The sequence below is a fragment of the Protopterus annectens genome, chromosome 1.part1, assembly GCF_019279795.1.
Source record: "Protopterus annectens isolate FY-2018-M chromosome 1.part1, PAN1.0, whole genome shotgun sequence".
NCBI classification, from domain to species: Eukaryota; Metazoa; Chordata; order Ceratodontiformes; family Protopteridae; genus Protopterus; species Protopterus annectens.
Genome location: NC_056726.1, coordinates 746183522 through 746207422, shown reverse-complemented (window position 1 = coordinate 746207422; position 23901 = coordinate 746183522).

Below are 23901 nucleotides of genomic sequence, written 5' to 3'. Positions count from 1 at the left end.
TATCATGCTGACTTGGGGCATACCAGTGTACTACAAGTCTTAGCTTTGATTAACCTACATATTAGTTTCTGACTTCCTACCCTTCATAACTAACATCCCACTACTTGACCTGCTGTAGTCTGTCTGTGTAGGCCTGGGGGGAGGGGTACCCATAGGCATCATTCAGAGGCCATAGCACAGCCTTTGTTTGTGCTTGTCTACAACTGTCCTGTTGGCTGTGACTGTTGTTGGGTATGTGAACCCTCCTGACTGGCATGTGTGAGTCACTTACCTTGTGGGTGTCCCAGTATTGAGGGAGGTGCTGCAGGGCTGCCTATGTCAGATGCACATAGTACGCTCCCTGCACATGGCTGAGCACACATAGTGTCATGTTTGGCATCCCTTTTACTGTATGTGAGAGTCAGAGAGAGGTGTTATTCTATGGGCCCCTCCAGTGTCAGTTTATGTGCTATGTGTTGCCTATATGCCAAGGCCAGGGCATACTGGGCACACCTCCTTCTGCCTACTGGGCAGGCTCAGGTTGTTCCTCCTCCGAGTCACTCTGTGCCTGTGCAGGCCTTAGCAATGATGGGGGGCTCTGTGGCCCTGCCCCTTGCTGTTCCTGCTGCAGCTGTTTCCACAGGATCATATTGTGTACCATGGCACATACAATGACAATTTGGGTACATGTAGCTGGTGAGTACTGCAAGGCTCCACCAGATGTGTCCAGGCACCGGAGCCGTGGCTTGAGCATCCCAAACACATGCTCTATTATAATTCTGGTGTGTAAATGTGTCTCATTGTGGAGTTCTTGTTCGGGTGTGTGTGCATTTCTGATGGGTGTCATTAGCCAAGGCTCCAATGCTTATCCAGCATCCCCCACTAGGTGACCATCAGGGATGTCCCCACTGGCAAATCTCTGGTACAGCTGCGTCAGATACCAGATGTGGGAATCGTGATAGCTTCCTGGGCAGCCAGAACACACATTCATTATTATGCCATGGACATCGCACATGACCTGGCAGTTGATAGAGTGGAAGCCCTTGCGGTTGATGTAGACCCTACCTTGCTCACCGGGTGGTGCTTTGATGCATATGTGCATGCAGTCTATAGCACCAACTACCTCAGGGTATTTGGCTATTTGGTGGAACAGTTGCATATTGCTGGCCAACGCTTCATGGTTTTTGGGGAAATATACATGCTCACCGGCATGTACTGACTTGGCATCCAGGAACTGGTGGAGTACCCCGGATGCTGATCCCTGTGAGATCCCCATCATATCCCCAGTTGGCCTTTGGAAGGTACCTGTAGCTAGTATTCTTAGGCCTGCACATACCTTGGTATCCACTGGGATGGTTCCCCTCTGTTAGTTCTGTGTGTCAGGCATGGCCGGCACAGCTCAACAATTTGCTGTAGGAGGTTCCTATCCACCCTGTAGTGTTCCACTATCTCCAGCTCATGTAGCCCCTGGTAGGTTACTTTGGGTCTGTACACTCTTCTCTGTCTCCTCACTGTGGGTTGGTCAACAGCATTCACATCCGCACCACCCTTAGCCTCTCCCACAAGTTGTTGTATGATAGCTATTGCAGCCTCTATCATTTTGTTGTTTTGTCTGTTAAAACTTCCCCACTTGTATACACCGGTGGTGTAGAGTATGGGAAAACCAGAGTTGAAGGTGTTTGCATAGTTTATAGTAGTATTCTGGGCTGGGCTGCTGCATGTGTAATTGGCTTATTCTGATACATTTCACCTGCCAGCTATGCTAGTTCTCCTTGATTAACTTCCTGCTACTGTTTTCCCTTCCCATCTGTTTATGCCCGGGGCTGTGCCTTGCAAACACAGTGCTCAAATGTGCAAAGCTGCTATTTCCTGGTTTACCTTTTTTTTCCTTTAAAACCTGGTGCATGGCATGCACACCCGTTTAGGCAATGTAAAGAGTGATAGGCAGACTCAGACACACCCCCTTGCTTAGCTGTGCTAAGCTAGGAGCAAACCTGAGTCACAGGGCTCCAATCTGCTCTCAGTATGTCTGACACCCCCCTATGATGTCAGCTAACTCCTAGGCTTGCACCAAGCTATTCCTGCTCTTACACTGTTGGGGGCTGACTAGCATGCTGGAGAAATCTGGGATTCACTATCATTCCCCTCATTTGCATAGGATTGCCTGCGAATGCATAGTTACATGTCTTACACTGAGCCTCCCCCCTTAGCAACCACTACTCACTGGCCATGTTGTCTTCTGCCTGCCATTGACTATAATGGCAGAATAGTGATTTTAGTTAGAATGCTTATTTTAGGTTTATTTTTTATTTTCCCCTCAATCCCGTTTGTGTGCCGCTGCCCTATGCTTAAACAGCTGAAATTGGCTAAAAAAAAATAAAAGTTGATTGTTTTTATTTTTTAAACTGTTTTCAATGCCAATGGACTTATACCTGGCCATTGGCATGCTTCCTGAATGACATGCACCCTTTCTTTGGAGCAGTCACGGCTCCGTTTTTGAATTTGCAGAAATGTACTCGGTTACTAACCGAGTACATTTTTGCAGATTACACTAGTCCTGCATGGCTGGTTTCCAGCTTCCTGGATCATAACTTCACCTCATATGCATGGATTTCTCCTGCTAATGGGGTAATTTGCATACAGGGGCTGATTCTGTGCAGGATTAGTACAGCAGGACTTGTGCACGCCCCTACGAGCTATTCCTGATTGCACGGCAGACATATTGCCTGCTAGAGCTCCTGCACTAATCCTGCACACTATGCAAGGCTTGCAGAATTCGGGGGAACAACTAAAGAAATGAATACATTGTGGACAGATGGATGAATGATCATTCCCTAGGAAATACGAACTAGTTATAAAAGTAATAAAGCAATGTCCTTATTTTTATGAAACAACTGCAATACTGTCCAGACTGCCAGCACCTGGAAAAAAAAGTGTCTGGAGAGCTTCAGTATAAGTGCATCCTGTACGTTAAATGAAACTGTTGCTTGACATTATGTTGCCCAGTATTTCTTGGCTGCAAAAAGATTTCATTACATTTACTGATATATAACAATTGTTAAAATTATCTGGTCAGTTTTCTCAAACTGATGCACTTCTAGGCAGTAAATCTATTATCCTGCTAACTGCAACAATGACATTCCCCATGAGGCAAGCAATTTTTGTTACTTTGTCAGTGCCACTATTTTGATCTAAAGCACTTCCTTCTGAAGAATATATAGAGGTGTTTAGAGCAACAAACATACCTACTTGCACTTCCCCATAGTAGGTATAATCTGTTACTTCAATGAATATTAAGGAATAAATGAGACTGCCTGCAGACAGGCATTGAAATTGGAGGAATAATAGCCACAGCTTACATATGAGATAAAGAATGTTGTGAGCAGCTTGGTTTTATAGTTCTCAGACAGATATTATGATATAAAAATGGTAATCTTAAGTCTTCTTCTGCCTTATTCTGATAGGCTGCTAATGAGTGGCAAAGGTGGGGATTATGCTAATATCCTGACCACAAATTCAATATTATTGTCATCTTTAACCCCTTTTCCCCCATTTTCTACATGGGGTCATGGTATCATGTCAGCTGTCACTATTTCTTTCAGTTCAATACCACACTTCTACCTTCTATGATAACCATGTCAGGCCATCCCAGGTCTTCTCTTACACAGTACTTCCATCTCTTTGCTAGATGCACTTGTTTCCTCTTGCCTGCTTCCAGTATGTCCCAAATCTTCTTCCCCAGATTGTCCTGTGCTTTTCTGCACATGGGCTTAAACCACTGTAATCTGTTATATTTGACCTTCTCTGCAACAGGAGCTACTTTAGCTAATGCTTTGATGTCTTTATTTCTTCTTTTGTCCCACAGCTGACATCCTACAATACATCTCAGACATTTCATCTCCATCACCTCTAATCCCTCTTCTCAGTTTTGTGTACTGTACAGTTGTACTGGATTCACTGCTGGTTTGTACTCTTTTCTTTCCAGCTTCTTGGGCATTCATCTGTCATACACAATACCTGCCACTCTATGTCAGTTGGCTGTAGCCCATCTGATTCTAGAACTGACCTCTATATTCAGACTTCCGTTTTCCTCAACCAACCCTCCCGGATTCTTCAAGCTGTTAATCTCTTATAATATTTTCCCTTTTATTGCAGTTCTCACTCTCACTTCTTCTGATTTCCCCATTTGCTGTCATTATAACTATCTTATCTGTACTCAGTTTCATGTGCTTTCAGTTTTGCATTTCATTCCCCTATCTTTTGCAAACATTCCAGCTCAGAGTGTGCCTATAATGCCACAAGGTCTGCATACGGCAACTTTGTTGAGCTGTTCCCTTTGACCTATTTGCTAATGCAGTCAATCAACAGTTTGAATAGCAGTGGGCTCAGGTGCACCCTCAGTCTCATTGGGAAGCACTCTGTGAAACCGAGCACTGTTCATATTTCAGTCATTGGGTCTTTGCACATAGTCTGCACTAATTCTATCAATGTTTCTGGAACCTCAAAGCACTGCAGAATTGTCCAAATCAACCTTCTTGGGACCTTGTTATATGCCTTATCCAAGTCTAGAAATTTACAGTTGGACTCCTTTTTCATTTCTAGCTTCTTCTTAACTGTCTGTATCCCTGCAAACATTGGGTTAGTTGTGCTGCATCCTGATCTGAATCCAAATTACTCACCATCTTACTTTCTGCTATGTATTAATTTACCAGGCACCCTCTCCAGAACATTCATGCACTGTGACAGGAATTTATCTTATCTGCTGTGACCTCATCTGAGCCAGCTGCTTTCCCTGACTTCATTATCCATAGTGTTCAAATATGAATTCCTGTTCTTTTTCATCATAGGCTGCATCAAGGGCAGTACAGCTTCTGTGGGGTTTTCTTAATTCAGAAGCTGCTAGAAGTACTCCTTCCATCTGCCTTTGATGTCCTGTGGACTGCTGAGTAGTTGTTGCAAGCATCTCAAAGGAAGGGCATCTAACTAACTTCATTATCTTTCTGTATTTGCCTTGCAGCCTGAGAGTTTATTTGTGCTTTCCATGAAATCACTTTCTAGAACCTGTATGACTACCTCTGATGCCGTCTTCATTGCTATTGCAACTCATATGTTAGTCAACCAGTATTCCTTCTTAGATTGGTCTGTCTTTTCTATCTCCCACTTAAAAAAGCAACTGTTTATTAATTGTAAAACAAAGATTACACAGAATTAATTAAAGATAAATAGAACAAAATCATAATTATTTACAGATGCCTACAACAAAATCAGACATAGAAAACTAAATCATTAAAATGTATCAAGTGAATCACTTAATTATGACTCAAAGCTAAACTAGTGAGTAGTATTCAAAATATGTTTTTAGTGGTAAACTATCTTGGGGGGGGTAGCTGCTTTCCACTGAAGGAACTGACTGGTCCTCCCTGCATATCAGTATGTTCCAATACTATTTTCTCCTTTGTGGCTCCAAATTCAGAGTCACTTCTCTACCCTCTGTCCCGAGTGTTCTCTCCATTCAGCTGCTTCACTCTACAATAAGTGAACCAAGCACATAGTAAGTCTGACTACTGTTGCTGCAAAAGTTATCATAGCCCACTACCTAAAGAACTTGCACAGCTGAATTTAACCTGCAGTTGCAAAGTTCACAAGGAAAAATAAATTGAGTTAAACCTATGTAAGGCAATTTCCACAACTCAAGCTAATAATTTATTAAGTCATGCATTAGTGTGTTCTGTTTTGTAGAGTTGAATCTGCTGCAAGGATATCCTTCACCCTGCATTTACTGACCCACATTCACAGGCCTTTTACTACTGAAGGTGAAGCTAAATTAACACTTTAGCATATTTTACTCTTATTAGTGTAGTAGATCCCTGCAAAGATTCGCAAAAGCCCATAACCATAAAATAAAATGCTGCGACTCAGGTCAAGTATTTAGAGTTGAGAGACCTTGTCTTTGTATTCATGAACATTATACCTCACTGACTGTTTTTGTTGGTGATCCATCTTGGAGGGGGAGTAGCTGATTTCCACTGAAGGAACTGACTGGTCCTCCCTGCATCTCAGCTTGTTTCCCCACTATTTTTGCCTCTGTGGCTCCAAATTCAGAGTCAATTCTCTACCCTCTGTCTCAAGTATTCTCTCCATCCAGCTGATTCACTCTATAATAAGGTACATTGGATTCTTGTATTTTCTTAACAGTTATGGTTTATTTTATTTTGGTTCAACCTTGTACTAGAAAAATACAAATACGATTTTACTGTGTTACATTCTGGCTAAGTGTTTAGTCTTCTGCTGTTAATGTGTAATAAACATATCAAGAAGTTTCTACTGACTTTGCTACTCTAGCAGCTAAGTGTTGCTTTCTGCTGTTAATGTGTAACAGTTACATTAGCAAGTTTCAACTGGCTGCTTTTTATAATAGAATTCAGTGATGTCATCTACTTTTTTTTGCTCTTTGTACTGCAGTTACATCAAGCAAGACTGTAGTGCGGTGCCATCTGGCTAAGTGTTGTTGGATTTTTTTTCTTCTCTCTGCTAATCTGTAGTGCATATATGTTTATATGTTTCTACTCACTTCTACTGAAGGTTTCTATTGTAATACCTAAGTTTATGTTTTTATGAACAGCACAGTTTCTGGATAATGTAGGTGAATTGTTAATATATGATAGTTTATGTTTGTGAAGAGTTTTGTCATTGGCTAGGGTTGCTTGTTTTTTCTTATATGCTACACACTCTAGCTGCCTTTTCTACATGCTTAAATATCACATTTACTGACTGTATGTTGTGTAGCAAAGAGTGGGAACTAACATATAGGCGTACTACCTGTCCCTCTAACACCTGTAAACATACATCTCAGTAACCCCTCACTTGCATGTTACCACATACCTCTTGTTAGTTTAGTTTATTTTTCTTTTGAGTAATACCAAACTTCCATTCCTGCAAATATCTCCTGTTAGCATTCTTATTTTCCAACTTAAAGGCTAGAAAGCAGAAATGCACAACTGTGAAATATAGTGTGCTACTCTTGTTTGCCAAACATTACTTAATGTGGCTGAGTATAGACAAATGGTACTGCACTTGTCTAGTTCAACCATTAAGCAATCCTTATTAACCCACCCTTCAGTGAACCAAGCACATAGTAATTCTGATTATTGCTCCTGCAAAAGCTATCATATCTCACTACTTAAAGAACTTGCACAGCCGAATTTCACCTGCAGTTGCAAAAGTTCACCAGAAACAATACATTGAGTTAAATCTATGTAAGGCAATTTCTGAGACTCAGACTAATAACTTAACTTATTAAGTTGTGCATTAGTGTGTTTTGTTTTGTAGAGTTAAATCTGCTGGAAGGATATCCCCACCCCATTTACCCACCGACACTCACAGCCCTTTTACTGCTGAAGGTGAAGCTAAATTAACACTTTAGCATATTTTACTCTTATCAGTGTAATAGATCCCTGAAAAGATTCAGAAAAGCCCATAACCATAAAATTAAATGTTGTTACTCAGGGCAAGTATTTAGAATTCAGAAGCCTTGTCTTTGTATCCATGAACATTCAACCTCACTGATTGTTTTTGGTGGTAAACCATCTGGGGGGGGTCTTCCCATTCATTTTGCTTCACTCACTCCGCTCCATACCCTGCCCCATATCCCACCCACCCCAGCACCTCTACTCATATCTCAAACAAACCACTCCCTCTTATTTCTATAATCCAATTATATACAACTCTACCTTGTACACACACACATTTCATTCCCACTGTACCTACTTTTATTTAACCAAATTTATCTGCTTTCCCTTACATCCATCATCTTGAAGTCTCTTTCCCCCTACTATACTTCTTGGCATCTTACTCTACTTCACCATCACAATACAATAACCACCTCAAACTATCTTATATTAACTCCAGGTTTACCATCTTCTCTTCTACTATACACACACCAAACTAACATTGTGCCATAAGTTTACTTCTGACCAATCACATCTCCCCCACCCCTCCTTATTATAAACCACAAGGCAAAACACTTAACCACATTGTCAATGTCCAACCCGAAGTCAAAACATGTCCAACTTTACTATAAGCTGCTCACATATCACTAGATATTATACATCTCTATTTACATCTGATAGCACATTCTAACACATAAATACCACTTTTACTATTTTTAAACCCACCATCACAGTTGACATGCTCCTTCTAACAAGCCTAACCTCTTTACTCTTAATTCTCAACCTCGCTACAACTATATACTTGCATACCCCCACACACCAATACACATCAACAACCTCCTCTAACCATCTCCTCAATAAACAACACAGCTTCTCAAATATCTCCTCCCAGGTTTTCCTCTATACCCTCCCATATTTTTCAAGCCGCAGGTTGACCTCCTCACCTCCTATTAAACCACACTTGACACCATCACCTATTAATAAAAAACACTTCCCATGGTACTCATTCCTCATTAACCATCTTCTCAAATGTGGAGACATACATCCTAACCCAGGCCCATCCTCTAATCCTAACCACAAGAGTAACCCCAAAGATTTAAATATGCTTGCACTGAATCTTTGAAGTATATGTAACAAAATAGCTCCACTGCATGCCTAGATAATAATAAACCTAACATAGTAGCCCTTACCGAAACATGGCTATACCCCAATGTAAAAGACTCTGAGATAATACCTCCAAACTATGTAATAACCAGAAGAGATAGATCTAACAAAGGGGGAGGGATAGCCCTTCTATATCCCTCTATGTTCAAAATTACACCCTACATCAGTAATATACCCATCTTTTCTAATGCTGAGGTACTAATCTCTTTTTGAACCTCAGCACATCAAAAATTATTTGCATGATAGTAATATATATCCCACCAAGTCAAAATATACCAGTGTTAGAAAATATTTTATCCTGGAAATCCCAAGCAATAAACCTCGAAACAATAATCTTAGGAGATGTAAATATAGATTGGCAAACAATAGCTTCCAACTCCCCCGCAAATAGTATAAATCTGTATGTTTTTTCTCAACTTATCAATACTCCAACAAGATACAGCAAAAATCATACCTTCCAATATGCCCTAGACTGGATCCTAATATCCCACCCTGCCAATTACTCCTCTTTGGGTGTACTGTCTATCTCTTTGAATGATCATCTGCCTGCTTATTCCCTTAGAACAAACTCCCAACAACTGAGTACACACTGAAAAATCAGTTAGTAACTCAACTAATTTTTGGCAGCATAAATTCAACAATCTCTTACATGAAATAGACTGGATACCCCTTATATGATTACCCTTAAATGATGTGGTATTATACTTTAATAATACCTTCCTTCACAAACATAATACCCTAGCTCCCATTTCATTGAAAAGAATCAAAAATAACTTAGCACCATGGCTTTCTAAGGAATGGAAACACCTGATGAAGCAAAGGGACCTAGCTTGGATGACCTGGAAACTAAACAGAAATGAAGAAAATCATGTCAATTTCAAAATACTACGTAACAAAGTGACAAAACTAATCAACAGCGATAAGAAGTCATACTATTCCCAGCTTCAACTCCAGCATAAAATCAACCCCAATAAATTCTGGCACTACATATCTTCTCTACTTAATCTTGAAACAAACAGAGAGCACACCCAATCACCTGATACCCCTCCATCACAAATAGCTGAAAGCTTTAACAAGCACTTCATAAAATCAATACCAGACCTACTAACACCCCTAATGTTGGACCCCCACCCTTCAACCTATTCAGACACCAACCCTAGACCATCAACTACTTCTAACCCTTTTATTAATAACCCCCCTACTCAACAAAATGTCATACGAACCCCATTTTCATTTCAGCCAATACCCACTGATACCATTAAGAAATTGCTACAAAAACTAAAACCCTGCTCAAAAACTGGGATTCATACATAGAAACAATCATTTCTTTACTTCAGCAACCAAAACTACCCTTACTAAAACATTTCTACTTCCCTCCCTTCTTTACAGTACTCCTATCCTAACTAACTTAACAAATTTCTACCCTAAGCAAGACAGAACAATGCTACAACAAAGTTGTAAGGTTTGCCACAAACTCTTAAGTATCACACACACACTACTGTGAACTGCTATTAGAACTAAACTGGCTTGAACTCCTCAACCAACTTGCCTTTATTCGGCTATCCACCTTGCATAGCCTTATTTTCAAGCCTACTGCCTGCCCTGCACTAGTCAATTTGTGACACCTTACACACCAAATTGATCCCTATGATCAGAAGACAAAAATCTCTTAGATATCTCAAAACCTACAGGAAAACCAGATCACTCTCTGTATTCATACTCTGTCTCTGTACTATGGAATTAACTTCTTCTAGCTCCCAGGTCTATGCCTGGCCTAAGCCATTTCAAAGACTATTTAAAAAAATCATGTCAAAAATACATGGCTCTGCTCCTGCATAAAGCCTGCCTAATGCTCAGCTCTTCCTCTTCTTCCACATTAGCATCATCCTCCTCTTCTGTCACATTTCACTCCCTCATAGTCTGTAAGATCCTAAGTCTCTCTTAACTCCTTCTCTGTTTCAATACTATATCCCTAAGCTACTGCTCAGACTGTAATGCCTCTATTCTTCTTAACTCTCTCTCTCACTATCTTTCTGCATCAGTAACTTTCTTGTTATTATTTTCCTAACTGAAACCATAAATCTATTTTTTCATGTACTATAACAGTCAATGTCATGCAATTCACTACCTACATACTATTTTTGGACACTATCTACTCATAGGCTATGTATATGGTGAGAGTGACTATTATTGTCTGTAATGTTTTAACTCTATAGAATTGTCTAGATGTGTAGTATATATTGTAATATCTTGTAGCATAGTTTATGTTCTGTGAAGCAATTTTTGCATAGCATTTCCAATGTCATTTGTATTGTATTGTATTATACTGTATTTGTATTGTACTGTATGTAGAGCTTTTCTTACTGGGCCTCTGCTGAAACCTGGTTCTGTAGACCCACTCAGACTACCCCGGTAAACAACTGTCAAATAAATAAATAAATAGAAAATATGTATGAATGAAGGTGCGCAAAGTCACAAATAATCCAAAAATGTAGATGGAAATACTGGAGGTCTTCAGTTAAAACACAGTTTTATTTGCTCACTCCACTTACAAAACGCTGACAGGACACAAATAACAAACTGGAACAAGAATAAATATCCACCACAAGAAAAAGCATAAACGCTGTTCTTTCCATACGTTTTCGTCCTATTACAGACTTCATCAGATAATTTACTACCTCCTAGCTTTGCTTTTTATACCTTTCTATTTAATTAGTTGATTCAATTTAGTATATCAATTAGTAAAATTTAAAACAGGGGTAGGAGAAAACAGAAGTGAAAAAAGTTCAACCCCATTTTAAAACAAACATTTTTCCTTCTGTTAATTCTTAATGTGGTTAAATTAGCCACATTGGTATTCATTTTTAAACCTTTGTTTAAAGAGTATTTTATAAATCTTTTTAGTATTAATATAGTTAAAACATATAAAACTTCTAAAACTTTCAAGGACACATTAAATAGACCAGAAAATCCACCATAATGAATGCCATCTAGTGGCAGTTTGTTAAAATTACATGTGTAAATAAAACTTGCTTATAAGGAAAAAAATGTTAAAACCATCTTTATGTATAAATCTTCTATCCAAGCCAAATGGACTATATAAATGTATAAATAAGTAGTTAAAAAATGAATGGATACATATATAAATATATAAATAAATAAATAAATAAATACATTAATAGATGTTATTGTGGAATTTCTTTCCCTAAAAAAGTAGATGTCTGGATGACAAGTAAAATTCATTATAATATTAAATATAGCATATAAAAATGTGAAAGGAGAGGAATATAAAAATCACTTTATAAATAACACTTTATAAATAATAATCATATGACATTTTTTTAAAAAGGATGCATTTACCATAGACTCATCTCATAGCTTAGCTGCTCTTAGTTTTAAAAGTGGAGCTATACTTATATGTTCATTTAAACCTGGAAATGTATATGCTTCCAAGGACATCTGCCACCATAATTCACGATATTCTAAATAGAAAATATCATACTCGAAAATATCATACCGTGCTTTCTGATATCTATGCTAGTCTAGTTTGAATAATACCATATACTCTTTGATGTACAAATTTTGTTAAAACTTCTAAGGTGTCATCTCTTTTGGTTATTTATATTTGCAATGTGTACCTTCATTGTTCACCTGTACTCTGTAATATTCTTGTGGTATAATGTTTTTGTTTTTCATACTGTTGGAGCTTTTCTCCCCAGGCCTCCGCTGAAAATGGACCTATGTCCATTTAGACTTTTCCAGTAAACAAATGTTAAATAAATAAATAAAATATTCAAAGTTCTCATTTTGGCAGTTGGCAATTCTTTTTTTACAGAATGTTTTTGCTAAATTAATGAATTCAGTGAAAGAAAGAATACTTTTACATTTCCAATTGTTTGTGACTATTTTTCTTGCTATAGCTAAAATGAACCAAATGAGAGGCACCTGCACCCTAGGAATGGAATCCAGAACTGGTTCATTAAATAAGATCAAGAAGTTAGAAATCATACAATTATCTGTTCACAAAGCTTGAGCAAAATGTCTAAATTCAACTCAAAAAGGAGTTATTATTTTACAATCCAATATCATATGAAACCAACTTGCATTAGAGACTTCATTACACCTCCAATAATTAATTTTCCCATACTTATATATTAAAGGCACTTTATGTGGAGTTAAAAAAGCTCTCTGAACAAATCTCCACATATATATATATTTTCCAAAAAAGAGAAGAAGTAGACTTTCCCACAGATTTAAGAATTAACAACAGCTCGACAACTGGTATGCCACTGTCCTTTAATGAATGGTTCGACAATGGGATCCAATGGGACTTTGGAGTCGATAACAGCAACCAAATTCGCGGAACTGTAGACCAACAAATCAAGGATTTTGAAAAGGAAATATTGAAGTTTCGTAAACTTCAAATTGAGAACTGTTATTTAAAGGAATGTATCCACAGGCAGCAGATCCCAAAGGGACTCAGGACTTGGAAATTCCAAACAGGTACTGTTGGTGGTTCTGTTTTACATAATGAACTTTTAGCATTGTTCAACAGACACGGTTGTGAGCTTCTTGAAGTGCTCATTAGAGACAATGATAAAAAATGCAAAAAATAAAAGTAAGAATTGACACCATTAATGAAGGTCTTCACAACGACCTATTGTTTCAGTCTAAAATGAATGAGTACAATGCTGCAATGGTGAATGTTGATAAGATTATTACTTCTTTGAAAAACAAAAAGGCTAAACAATTAGAAAGGGATAGGATTGAATATGAACAAGGGAGGGCATACCTTTTAGGTAATAATAACAATACTGAAACATATGTTAATGAGGTGGACGCTCAAATGGGGGGGAGCCTGGAATTGGTGATAAGAATATGAGTGATGTAAATGAAGAGACGGTCCCTTTAGCTATGCCCTTGAGGAGGTCAGAACGCCTCCAGAATCAGCAACAACATTGCTACAATTCAGGGGGGATGAACAATTTCAATTCACAGACATATTATTCCAACAGAGGCAGGCCATACAGGGGGAGAGGGACCGTGAACAGGTGGTAAGGGATGGTACCAGACAACCCTTCAGCATTGTTTTGAATGAAACTGGGGATTTTTAAATTTACAATTATAGTGACATAGTTGTGAGCCCAGCATGTGCAAATCTCCTTCAAAAAGGGTTGAATTTTGTACCTACTATGGCCCCCAGAGTGGACAATGCATTATTAGAGCTAAAACTTTTTGTCAGGAAATTGAATTTTAAAATTTGGTTCAACAACAACAATTTTACTAGCACAAGTGTATGCAGGAAAACCAGCACATTCAACCCCCATCCCCTGCACCCTACCATACAGGTATTTGAAAATCTATGTATGGAACAAATTAGAAGGTTGCACCAGAATTACACCAAGGATGTTTTACACAATTTATCTACGGCTGAAATGGAATTATTCCATGAAAAAGTCAATTGTGTTTCAAAAAGGGCGATGAAACCAGACAAGGGAGGGGGGTTGCTTATTATGAATCAAGGGAGTTACTTAGATAAAATGCAAACCCACTTGTTTACTGATGCTTTTGAGGAAATATCTAGAAATGAATTAAACATTTGTTATAGAAATATAGATATTATACTCAATGATTTATTGTACAATGAGCAGTCCCTGAATGAACATACTTTTTTAACACAAAAACATCCACGTATCCTCACAATTTTTGGTAACCCCAAAATACATAAATGTATGGAAGACCCTCTCTTTAGACCAATAGTTGATGTGAAAGCTTCTAAAACCTTTAACTTAGCTAAATTTATAGATCAAAATCTGAAACATCTTTTAGGACAACAGGCCCATATTCTTAAAGACTCATGGGATTGCCTGAAAAAAGTGAATAACGACATGTTTAGTGAGAATTTAATAATGGTGACCATGGATATTAAAGATCTATTTACAACTATTCCCCATATGACCAGGGCATTGATATGTTCTATGAGCATTTATGTACTTTTTCCTTTGAAAGTCATTCCAGGATACTTATGTACAGGATCTTAATGGAGTTAATTTTACAGAATAATTTTATATTATTTAAGAACCAGTTATTTAAACAAAAGACAGGTGTTGCAATGGGGGTGGCATGTGCCCCCCTATTTGCGGACATCGTATTGACACAGTGGGAACTGAATACAGTGTTTAAACATGACCTGTTTGGTTACTGTAAATTTTATGGAAGATTCCTAGATGAGTAATATTTTGGGATGGGTCAGAAGAACAACTTCAGGATTTTTTTGAGTTTATGAACTCTAGCACCGGGTTCCTCACATTTACTATGGAATTTAATTTTGATACCATTAAGTACCTGGACATTACTTTGAATAAGGATATGGAAAATAAAAAAAATACCTCTACTTTATTTAGGAATCCGACTTATTCTAACACTCTGTTGCACTATGACAGTTGTCATCCTTTACATCAAAAAAAGTCCTTAGGGAAAGGGCAGGGTGTGAGATTATCAAGGATGATATCTGATAATGGGGTTTTTCTACAAGAAATTGAGAATTTGAGGACAATGTTCATTAGAAGGGGTTATCCTAAGACATTTATGGAACCCATTTTTGATGAGGTTATAATGAAAAGGTATAATGGCCAATTTTCTCCACTTTTAGGGTTCTTATCTGGTAGTTTGATGGGGGATGGAGGAACTTTGGTGACTGAAAGTCAGGTCACCAATAATGGTCCATATTCTGAGGCTATGGTACTTACTTTTAATATATTATTTTATAATATTAAGGAAGTTATATACAATAATTGGATAGTATTTGTTACGGATGAAAAATGTAAAACCAGGTTGGGGGAAACACCCTGTGTAGTATATAAGAGAGATAAGTGTTTTAAAAATTTACTGGAAGTTAACCATTCTGGCCAAAAAGACAGGCACATGCGTAAATGTGGAAGGTGTGCACAGTGTCCCCTGATATTAGAAACCAATATAGTGTACATCAGGGGTTATGGAAAAGTTTTTTTTGGCTAAAAAATAAAATTATCAGACTGAATGCCTTGTTTATATTGCAATTTGCCAAGTGTGTGAACGATTTATATTGGCAAAACCATTAATATGTTACATAAGCATATTTATCAGCATATGTATGATGTTAGGAAGGCCAATATTAAAAATGCACTGGCTAGACATGTTATTGAAAACTCACAGCATACGTTTAAATTTTCTGTTTAGGAACAAGTATGTTTTGAAGGGACGAGGGGTGGACCTGTTGAGTTATTCCTTGAATATAAGTAATTACTCCTGCAGTTGAGATGTAATGCTATGAATAATTATGGTTTAAATGACATATTATCTATTTCAAGTTATTTAAAACTCAAGTCTGAATTTCATCTGTAAATGTTTTGACCAATATTGTATTGAATGGAATTTGTAGTCTTACTGAACAAAAAGGAATGGGTGGGCTATTGGAATTTCACATTTATTGTTTTTATCATGACTAAGGCAACAATGTGTTTAATTTGACCATGAATTTATTTAAATATGAACCATTTGGCAGTTTTTTATATAAAAAAGGGGGGAGACTATTATATTTGTTTTATTCTGGCAATTAGAGACACACATTTGGAATAAGAGGCTTGTTTTAATGGTTAGCGCAGTTTTTAACCAATTGGGATGTATGGATTTGACACGTGACAGGTTACTCTGTATTTAAAGAAAATGTTTAATTAATTTCATTATTCTGATGACGTCTTGGGGCAAACGCCTGACAAAAGCCCTTAATCAACTAATAAACAGTTCAGTGGTTTCTATTCAGCTTCGTGGATTTACTTCTTAGTTTGAAGTGTTTTTCAGTGAGTTTCATGGAGCCAGGAGTTGATGATGATGCTGCTGGGCTAGGTCCCTTACAAAAGCTGAACGCTTCTATTGGGAATTTGTCAGCCTTGATCGAGTTATCTGGCATTGTTAGAAATCTCACGGGTGCGCCAACAACTTTTGGGCAACTGGTGAGTTCTACACAGGCTACGAATGGATCATTTTATGCCTCTATTCCACCTGGGCAAGGAAGTCCAAAGACCGTGCCTTTAAGAGCCAGTAGCTCTCCTATTGGTTCTAATTCTACACATGATAATAACCATGGCAGAAACAACAGCTCGACTGCTGGTACGCCACGGTCCTTTAATGAATGGTTCGACAATGGGATCCAATGGGATTTTGGAGTCGTTAACAGCAACCAAATTCGTTGAACTGTAGACCGACAAATCAAGGATTTTGAAAAGGAAATATTGAAGGTTTATAAACTTCAAATTGATAACTGTTATTTAAAGGAATGTATCCGCAGGCAGCAGATTCCAATGGGACTCAAGACATGGAAATTCCCAACAGGTACTGTTGGTGGTTTTGTTTTACATAATGAACTTTTAGCATTGTCCAACAGACACGGTTGTGAGCTTCTTGAAGTGATCATTAGAGACAATGATAAAAAAAATGCAAAAAAATAAAAGTAAGAATTGACACCATTAATGAAGGTCTTCACAACGACCTATTGTTTCAGTCTAAAATGAATGAGTACAATGCTGTAATGGTGAATGTAAGATTATTACTTCTTTGAAAAACAAAAAGGCTAAAAAATTAGAAAAGGATAGGATTGAATATGAACAAGGGAGGGCATACCGTTTAGGTAATAATAACAATACTGCAACATATGTTAATGAGGTGGACACTCAAATGGGGGGGGCTGGAATTGGGGATGAGAATATGAGCGATGTAAATGAAGAGACGGTCCCTTTAGCTATGCCCTTGAGGAGGTCAGAATGCCTCGAGAACCAGCAACAACATGGCTACAATTCAGGGGGGGGTGAACAATTTCAATTCACAGACATATTATTCCAACAGAGGCAGGCCATACAGAGGGAGAGGGGCTGTGAACAGGTGGTAAGGGATGGTGCCGGACAACCCTTCAGCATTATTTTGAAGGAAACTGGGGATTTTTAAATTTACAATTATAGTGACATAGTTGTGAGCCCAGCATGGGCAAATCTCCTTCAAAAAAGGCTGAATTTTCTACTTACTATGGCCCCTAGAGTGGACAATGCATTATTAGAGCTAAAATTTTTGTCAGGAAATTGAATTTTAAAATGTGGTTCAACGAATACAAATTTACTAGCACAAGTGTATGCAGGAAAACCAGTGCATTCAACCCCCCCCCCCTGCACCCTACCATACAGTGTGTTTGAAAATCTATGTATGGAACAAATTAGAAGGTTGCACCAGAATTACAAGAAGGGTGTTTTACACAATTTATCTACAGCTGAAATGGAATTATTCCATGAAATAGTCAATTGTGTTTCAATAAGGGTGATGAAACCAGACAAGGGAGGGGGACTGGCTATTATGAATCAAGGGAGTTACTTAGATAAAGTGCAAACCCACTTGTTTACTGATGCTTATGAGGAACTATCTAGAAATGAATTAAACATTTGTTATAGAAATATAGATATTATACTCAATGATTTATAGTACAATGAGCTGTTGTCCCTATATGAACATACTTTTTAACACAAAAATATCCACGTATCCCTACAATTTTTGGTATCCCCAAAATACATAAATGTATGGAAGACCCTCCCTTTAGACCAATAGTTGATGCAAAAGCTTCTAAAACTTTTAACTTAGCTAAATTTATAGATCAAAATCTGAAACATATTTTAGGACAACAGGCCCATATTCCTAAAGACTCATGGGATTGCCTGAAAAAAGTTAATAACGACATGTTTAGTGAGAATTTAATAATGGTGACCATGGATATTAAAGATCTATTTACAACTATTCCCCATGACCAGGGCATTGATATGTTCTATGAGCATTGATGTACTTTTTCCTCTGAAAGTCATTCCAGTATATTTATGTACAGGACCTTAATGGAGTTAATTTTACAGAATAATTTTATATTATTTGAGAACCAGTTATTTAAACAAAAGACAGGTGTTGCAATGGGGGTGGCATGTGCTCCCCTGTTTGCGAACATCGTATTGACACAGTGGGAACTGAATACAGTGTTTAAACATGACCTGTTTGGTTACTGTAAATTTTATGGAAGATTCCTAGATGATGTAGTAATTTTTTGGGACAGGTCAGAAGAACAACTTCATGAATTTTTTGAGTATATCAACTCTAGCACTGGGCTCCTCACATTTACTATGGAATTTAATGTTGATACCATTAACTACCTGGACATTACTTTGAATAAGGATATGAAAAATAAAAAATGTACCTCTACTTTATGTAGGAAACCCACTTATTCTAACACTCTGTTGCACTATGTCAGTTGTCATCCTTTACATCAAAAAAAGTCCTTAGTGAAAGGGCAGGGTGTGAGATTATCAAGGATGATATCTGATAATGTTTTTTTTTTTTTACAAGAAATTGAGAATTTGAGGACAATGTTCATTAGAAGGGGTTATCCTAAGACATTTATGGAACCCATTTTTGATGAGGTTATAATGAAAAGATATAATGGCCAATTTTCTCCACTTTAAGGGTTCTTACCTGGAAGTTTGATGGGGGATGGAGCGACTTCAGTGACTGAAAGTCAGGTCACCAATAATGGTCCATATAATGAGGCTATGGTACTTACTTTTAATATATTATTTTATAATATTAAGGAAGTTATATACAATAATTGGATAGTATTTGGTACGAATGACAAATCTAAAACCAGGTTGGGGAAACACCCTGTGTAGTATATAAGAGAAATAGGTGTTTTAAAAATTTACTGGAAGTTAACCATTCTGGCCAGAAAGACGGGCACATGCGTAAATGTGGAAGGTGTGCACAGTGTCAGCTGCTATTAGAAACCAATATTGTGTAAATTAGAGGTTATGGAAAAGTTTTTTTGGCTAAAAAATATAATTGTCAGACTAAATGTCTTGTTTATATTGCAATTTGCCAAGTATGTGAACAATTCTATATTGGCAAAACCATTAATATGTTACATAAGTGTATTTATCAGCATATGTATAATGTTAGGAAGGCCAATATTAAAAATGCACTGGCTAGACATGTTATTGAAAACTCACAGCATACTTTTAAATTTTCTGTTTTGGAACAAGTATGTTTTGAAGGGACCAGGGGTGGACCTGTTGAGTTATTCCTTGAATATAAGGAATTACTCTGGCAGTTGAGATTTAATGCTACAAATAATTATGGTTTAAATGACATATTATCTATTTCAAGTTATTTAAAACTCAAGTCTGAATTTCATCTGTAAATGTTTTGACCAATATTGTATTGAATGGAATTTGTAGTCTTATTGAACAAAAAGGAATGACTGAACTACTGGAATTTTACATTTATTGTTTTTATCATGACTAAGGCAATAATGTGTTTAATTTGACCATGAATTTATTTAAATATGAACCATTTGGCAGTTTTTTTATATAAAAAAGGGGGGAGACTATTATGTTTGTTTTATTCTGGCAATTAGAGACACATGTTTGGAATAAGAGGCGTGTTTTAATGGTTAGTGTAGTTTTTACTCAGTTGGGATGCATGGATTTGACATGTGACAGGTTACTCTGTATTTAAAGAAAATGTTTAATTAATTTCATTATTCTGATGAAGTCATGGGGCGAACGCCTGACAAAAGCGCTTAATCAACTAATAAACAGTTCAGTGGTTTCTATTCAGCTTTGTGGATTTACTTCTTAGTTTGAACTGTTTTTCAGTGAGTTTCTTGTTGTATAATGCTTTTGTTTTTCATACTGTTGGAGCTTTTCTCCCCAGGCCTCCGCTGAAAATGGACCTGTGTCCATTCAGACTTTTCCAGTAAACAAATGTTAAGTAAATAAATAAATAAATAAAATATTCAAAGTTCTCATTTTGGCAGTTGACAATTCTTTTTACAGAATGTTTTTGCTAAATTAATGAATTCAGTGAAAGAAAGAATACTTTTACATTTCCAATTGTTTTTGACTATTTTTCTTGCTATAGCTAAAATGAACCAAAATTAGAGGCACATGCACCCTAGGAATGGAATCCAGAACTGGTTCATTATAATAAGATCAAAAAGTTAGAAATCATACAATTATCTGTTTACAAATCTTGAGGAAAATGTCTAAATTCAACTCAAAAAGGAGTTATTATTTTACAATCCAATATCATATGAAACCAACTTGCATTATATACTTCATTACACCTCCAATAATTAATTTTCCCGACTTATATATTAAAGGCACTTTATGTGGAGTTAAAAAAGCTTTCTGAATAGATCTCCACACACACACACACACACACACACACACACACACACACACACACACACATATATATATATATATATATATATATATATATATATATATATATATATATATATATATATATATACATATTCCAAAAAAAGAGAAGAAGTAGACTTTCCCACAGATTTAAGAATTAAGCATTTATCTTCATTAGAAAAGGCCCTCTCATTAATCTAAGTTGAGGAATTCCAAAATAATGAAATGTGGAACCAAACGCTTCTCTTATTATTTTATAAATTATTGAACTTTATGATTTATTCTTATTTGAGTTACTATTGATTCTGAAAAAATCTCAAGTATCTTTGAAATATGTTTTGCTTTAAAATCCATGGAGACTTTGATTTTATCACTAACATAGTTTTTACAAGATTGTATAGTCAACCAATTATTACTTACTAAACAATGTCTTGTAAGAAGATAATATGTATCATGTGATTGATTTCTGATCAAGAATTGATGCCAAAAGATCCATTTGCATATCTAAGGTCTAGTATTTTGTTTGTATTAAAAGTTGGCAAACAACCCACAGCATTTGATATAGGGAACAATAAAAACAATAAATATTTAACTATATAATTATAATTCATGAATCTTTTAAACTTTATGAGGATGTTATCAGTGAAGGGAGAGGAATAGTATTTTTTCTTTTCATTTAAACATAAGTCTTTTAAAATCCAGTAAAATTTATTAATCCCAAATTTAGAGAAACATTTTACAGCATTGCTTTTATTATTTATTAATCCTTCATGAATGGATTTCCAAGTTGATTGGTAAGAGGAATTTAACCATGGAGATATTAAATTGAGAATTATGGATTTGGCATATAATTCAACATTTGTAAAGTTAACCCACCTTCATGACAGTCAAAGGATATTCTTGGTTTATTGGGGAACCACAGAAAATTAAGAAGAACAGAATTTAATGTCTTAAAGATTTTTAGGAGGAAGAATAATTAGTGATTGTAGATAGAACAATAGTTTGGTAGGATTATGCATTTTTATTAAGGTCCATCTATCTTCTATTGCAAAGAACTGTTCCAATTAATAATTATTTTAGTAACAGTCTCTATTAAATCATTATAGTTTACTGCTATTGAGTCTTTTACAGTAGACTGAAATATAATTCTAATTTAATTAATTTGTGAATTGTCACAAATAAAATTCTTATAGTTTCTTAAATAATTATTAACTGTTTAATTAATAAGCAAAATTACTTTTTTATCAGGGTTAACATTAAACCTGAAGCTTTTTAAAAAAGTTACATTTTCTATTGAAGCTTCAATATCACCACTTGTTATTGAAATGTCATCTGCAAACAACTGAATTTTGCAGGAATAATTTCAATCTATTAAGAATCCCTAAATTTCGCTATTGGATCTAATAAAGTTTGCAAAATGCTCAATTGCTAGAGCAAATAATAGAGGTGACAAGGGACAACCTTGTTTTGTACTTTTTAATTTTTGAAAGAGCTACAAAGAAAACAGACAATTTTAATAAAAGAGAATGAGTTACTATATAGATTAGTTATAAGATTTATAAAATCTAGGGAAAATTCATATTGTTTAATTGCTTTGAACAAATACTTCCTACTAATAGAATCAAAAGCCTTATTTATAGCAAGAGTTATTATACTTAGTTATTTTTTGTTTTTTTATTAGCCAGATATATTAAAGTAGTTGTTGTTGTCTTTCAGCTTTTCCTGGTTAGGGGTCGTCACAGTGGTCTGCTAATGATTGGCAGTAGATTTTCACGAATGTCGAGGTGCCAGCTCAATGTTCAACCTTCAACAAAGGCACACTCATTTACGCATGTCTTTCGAACTCCCACCCAACTGCAGGGAGGACATGCAGACTCCACACAGAAGGCACTCCCTGCACTCCAGCCGAGAATCGAATGGGAGAACCTCTTGCTGTGAGGCAAAACTCTACTGCTGCACCACCATGGATAGCCAGATCTATTATAGCCAGATCTATTAAAGTATTGGCATAATTAGATTAGCCTGCATCTTTCTATGTAATATAAAACCAGTCTGATTGTCATTTATTAATCCTGGACTAATAAGGTTCAATCTTTTTGCAAAAATAGGCATAAATATTTAATAATCAACATTTAATAATAAAATAATGAAATATTTTTCTCACCTTGTTTGGAAATTATTTCTTTAACATGATTAGTATTTATTTTTTATTATTGTTTCTTATATCTAACAGCCAATAGCTTTTTTGGGTTTATTGAGTAAGTTTGTAATTTTAACTTTTCCAGATTTATTGATATTATATGGTGAAGTACATCAAGATATTTTTGATTTAATATTTTCAACTCATCATTTGCCGATTTGTTATAAGGTTTTAAATTGGATTTCAAGTTATGTATATTGGACTGCATAAACATCAACTCTTTATCCCACTCTTTTTTTTTACATATGTACCAATTTTTAATTCTTTCATATAAGCTTTTAAAAAATTCCAGATAATTACTTCTTTAACTTCTCCATTATTATTAATTTCATTATATTGGTCTATTCCTTTTAGACACAATTCCTTAAAGTCTTTTAAGTCTACTATATAAGTGGGGAATCTCTGATATCAAATCAAATAACTTGACTTTAGTGTCATTGTAAATGTAATAGCATTGTGGTCAGGTAAAGGACATGAAGTTATCAATACATATTCAATTTTAGTAAATAAACTACTAGAAGTAAAAACTTTATCAATGTTTGTCTGGATACCAAATCTAAGAATAATGTGTAAAATTAAGAGTATTAGTTGATTTAATATCATAGGTATCGCTGAAATGTTGATAATTAATAAAATCATCTAAGTGTTTAGCTACTGAGGATAGCTTAAGAACCTTATCAGTAGTTGTGTCTTTCCAAGAAAGAATACAGTTAAAATCTCCTGTAATAATCAAGTCACCTTTTGTATTTAATGTTGTACTATTCATACATTTCTTAGCATTTTTGGCTTACGTTCCAGGTATCCAGTAAGAATTCACAAAAGTTTATTTTTGTCAATTTCTACTACT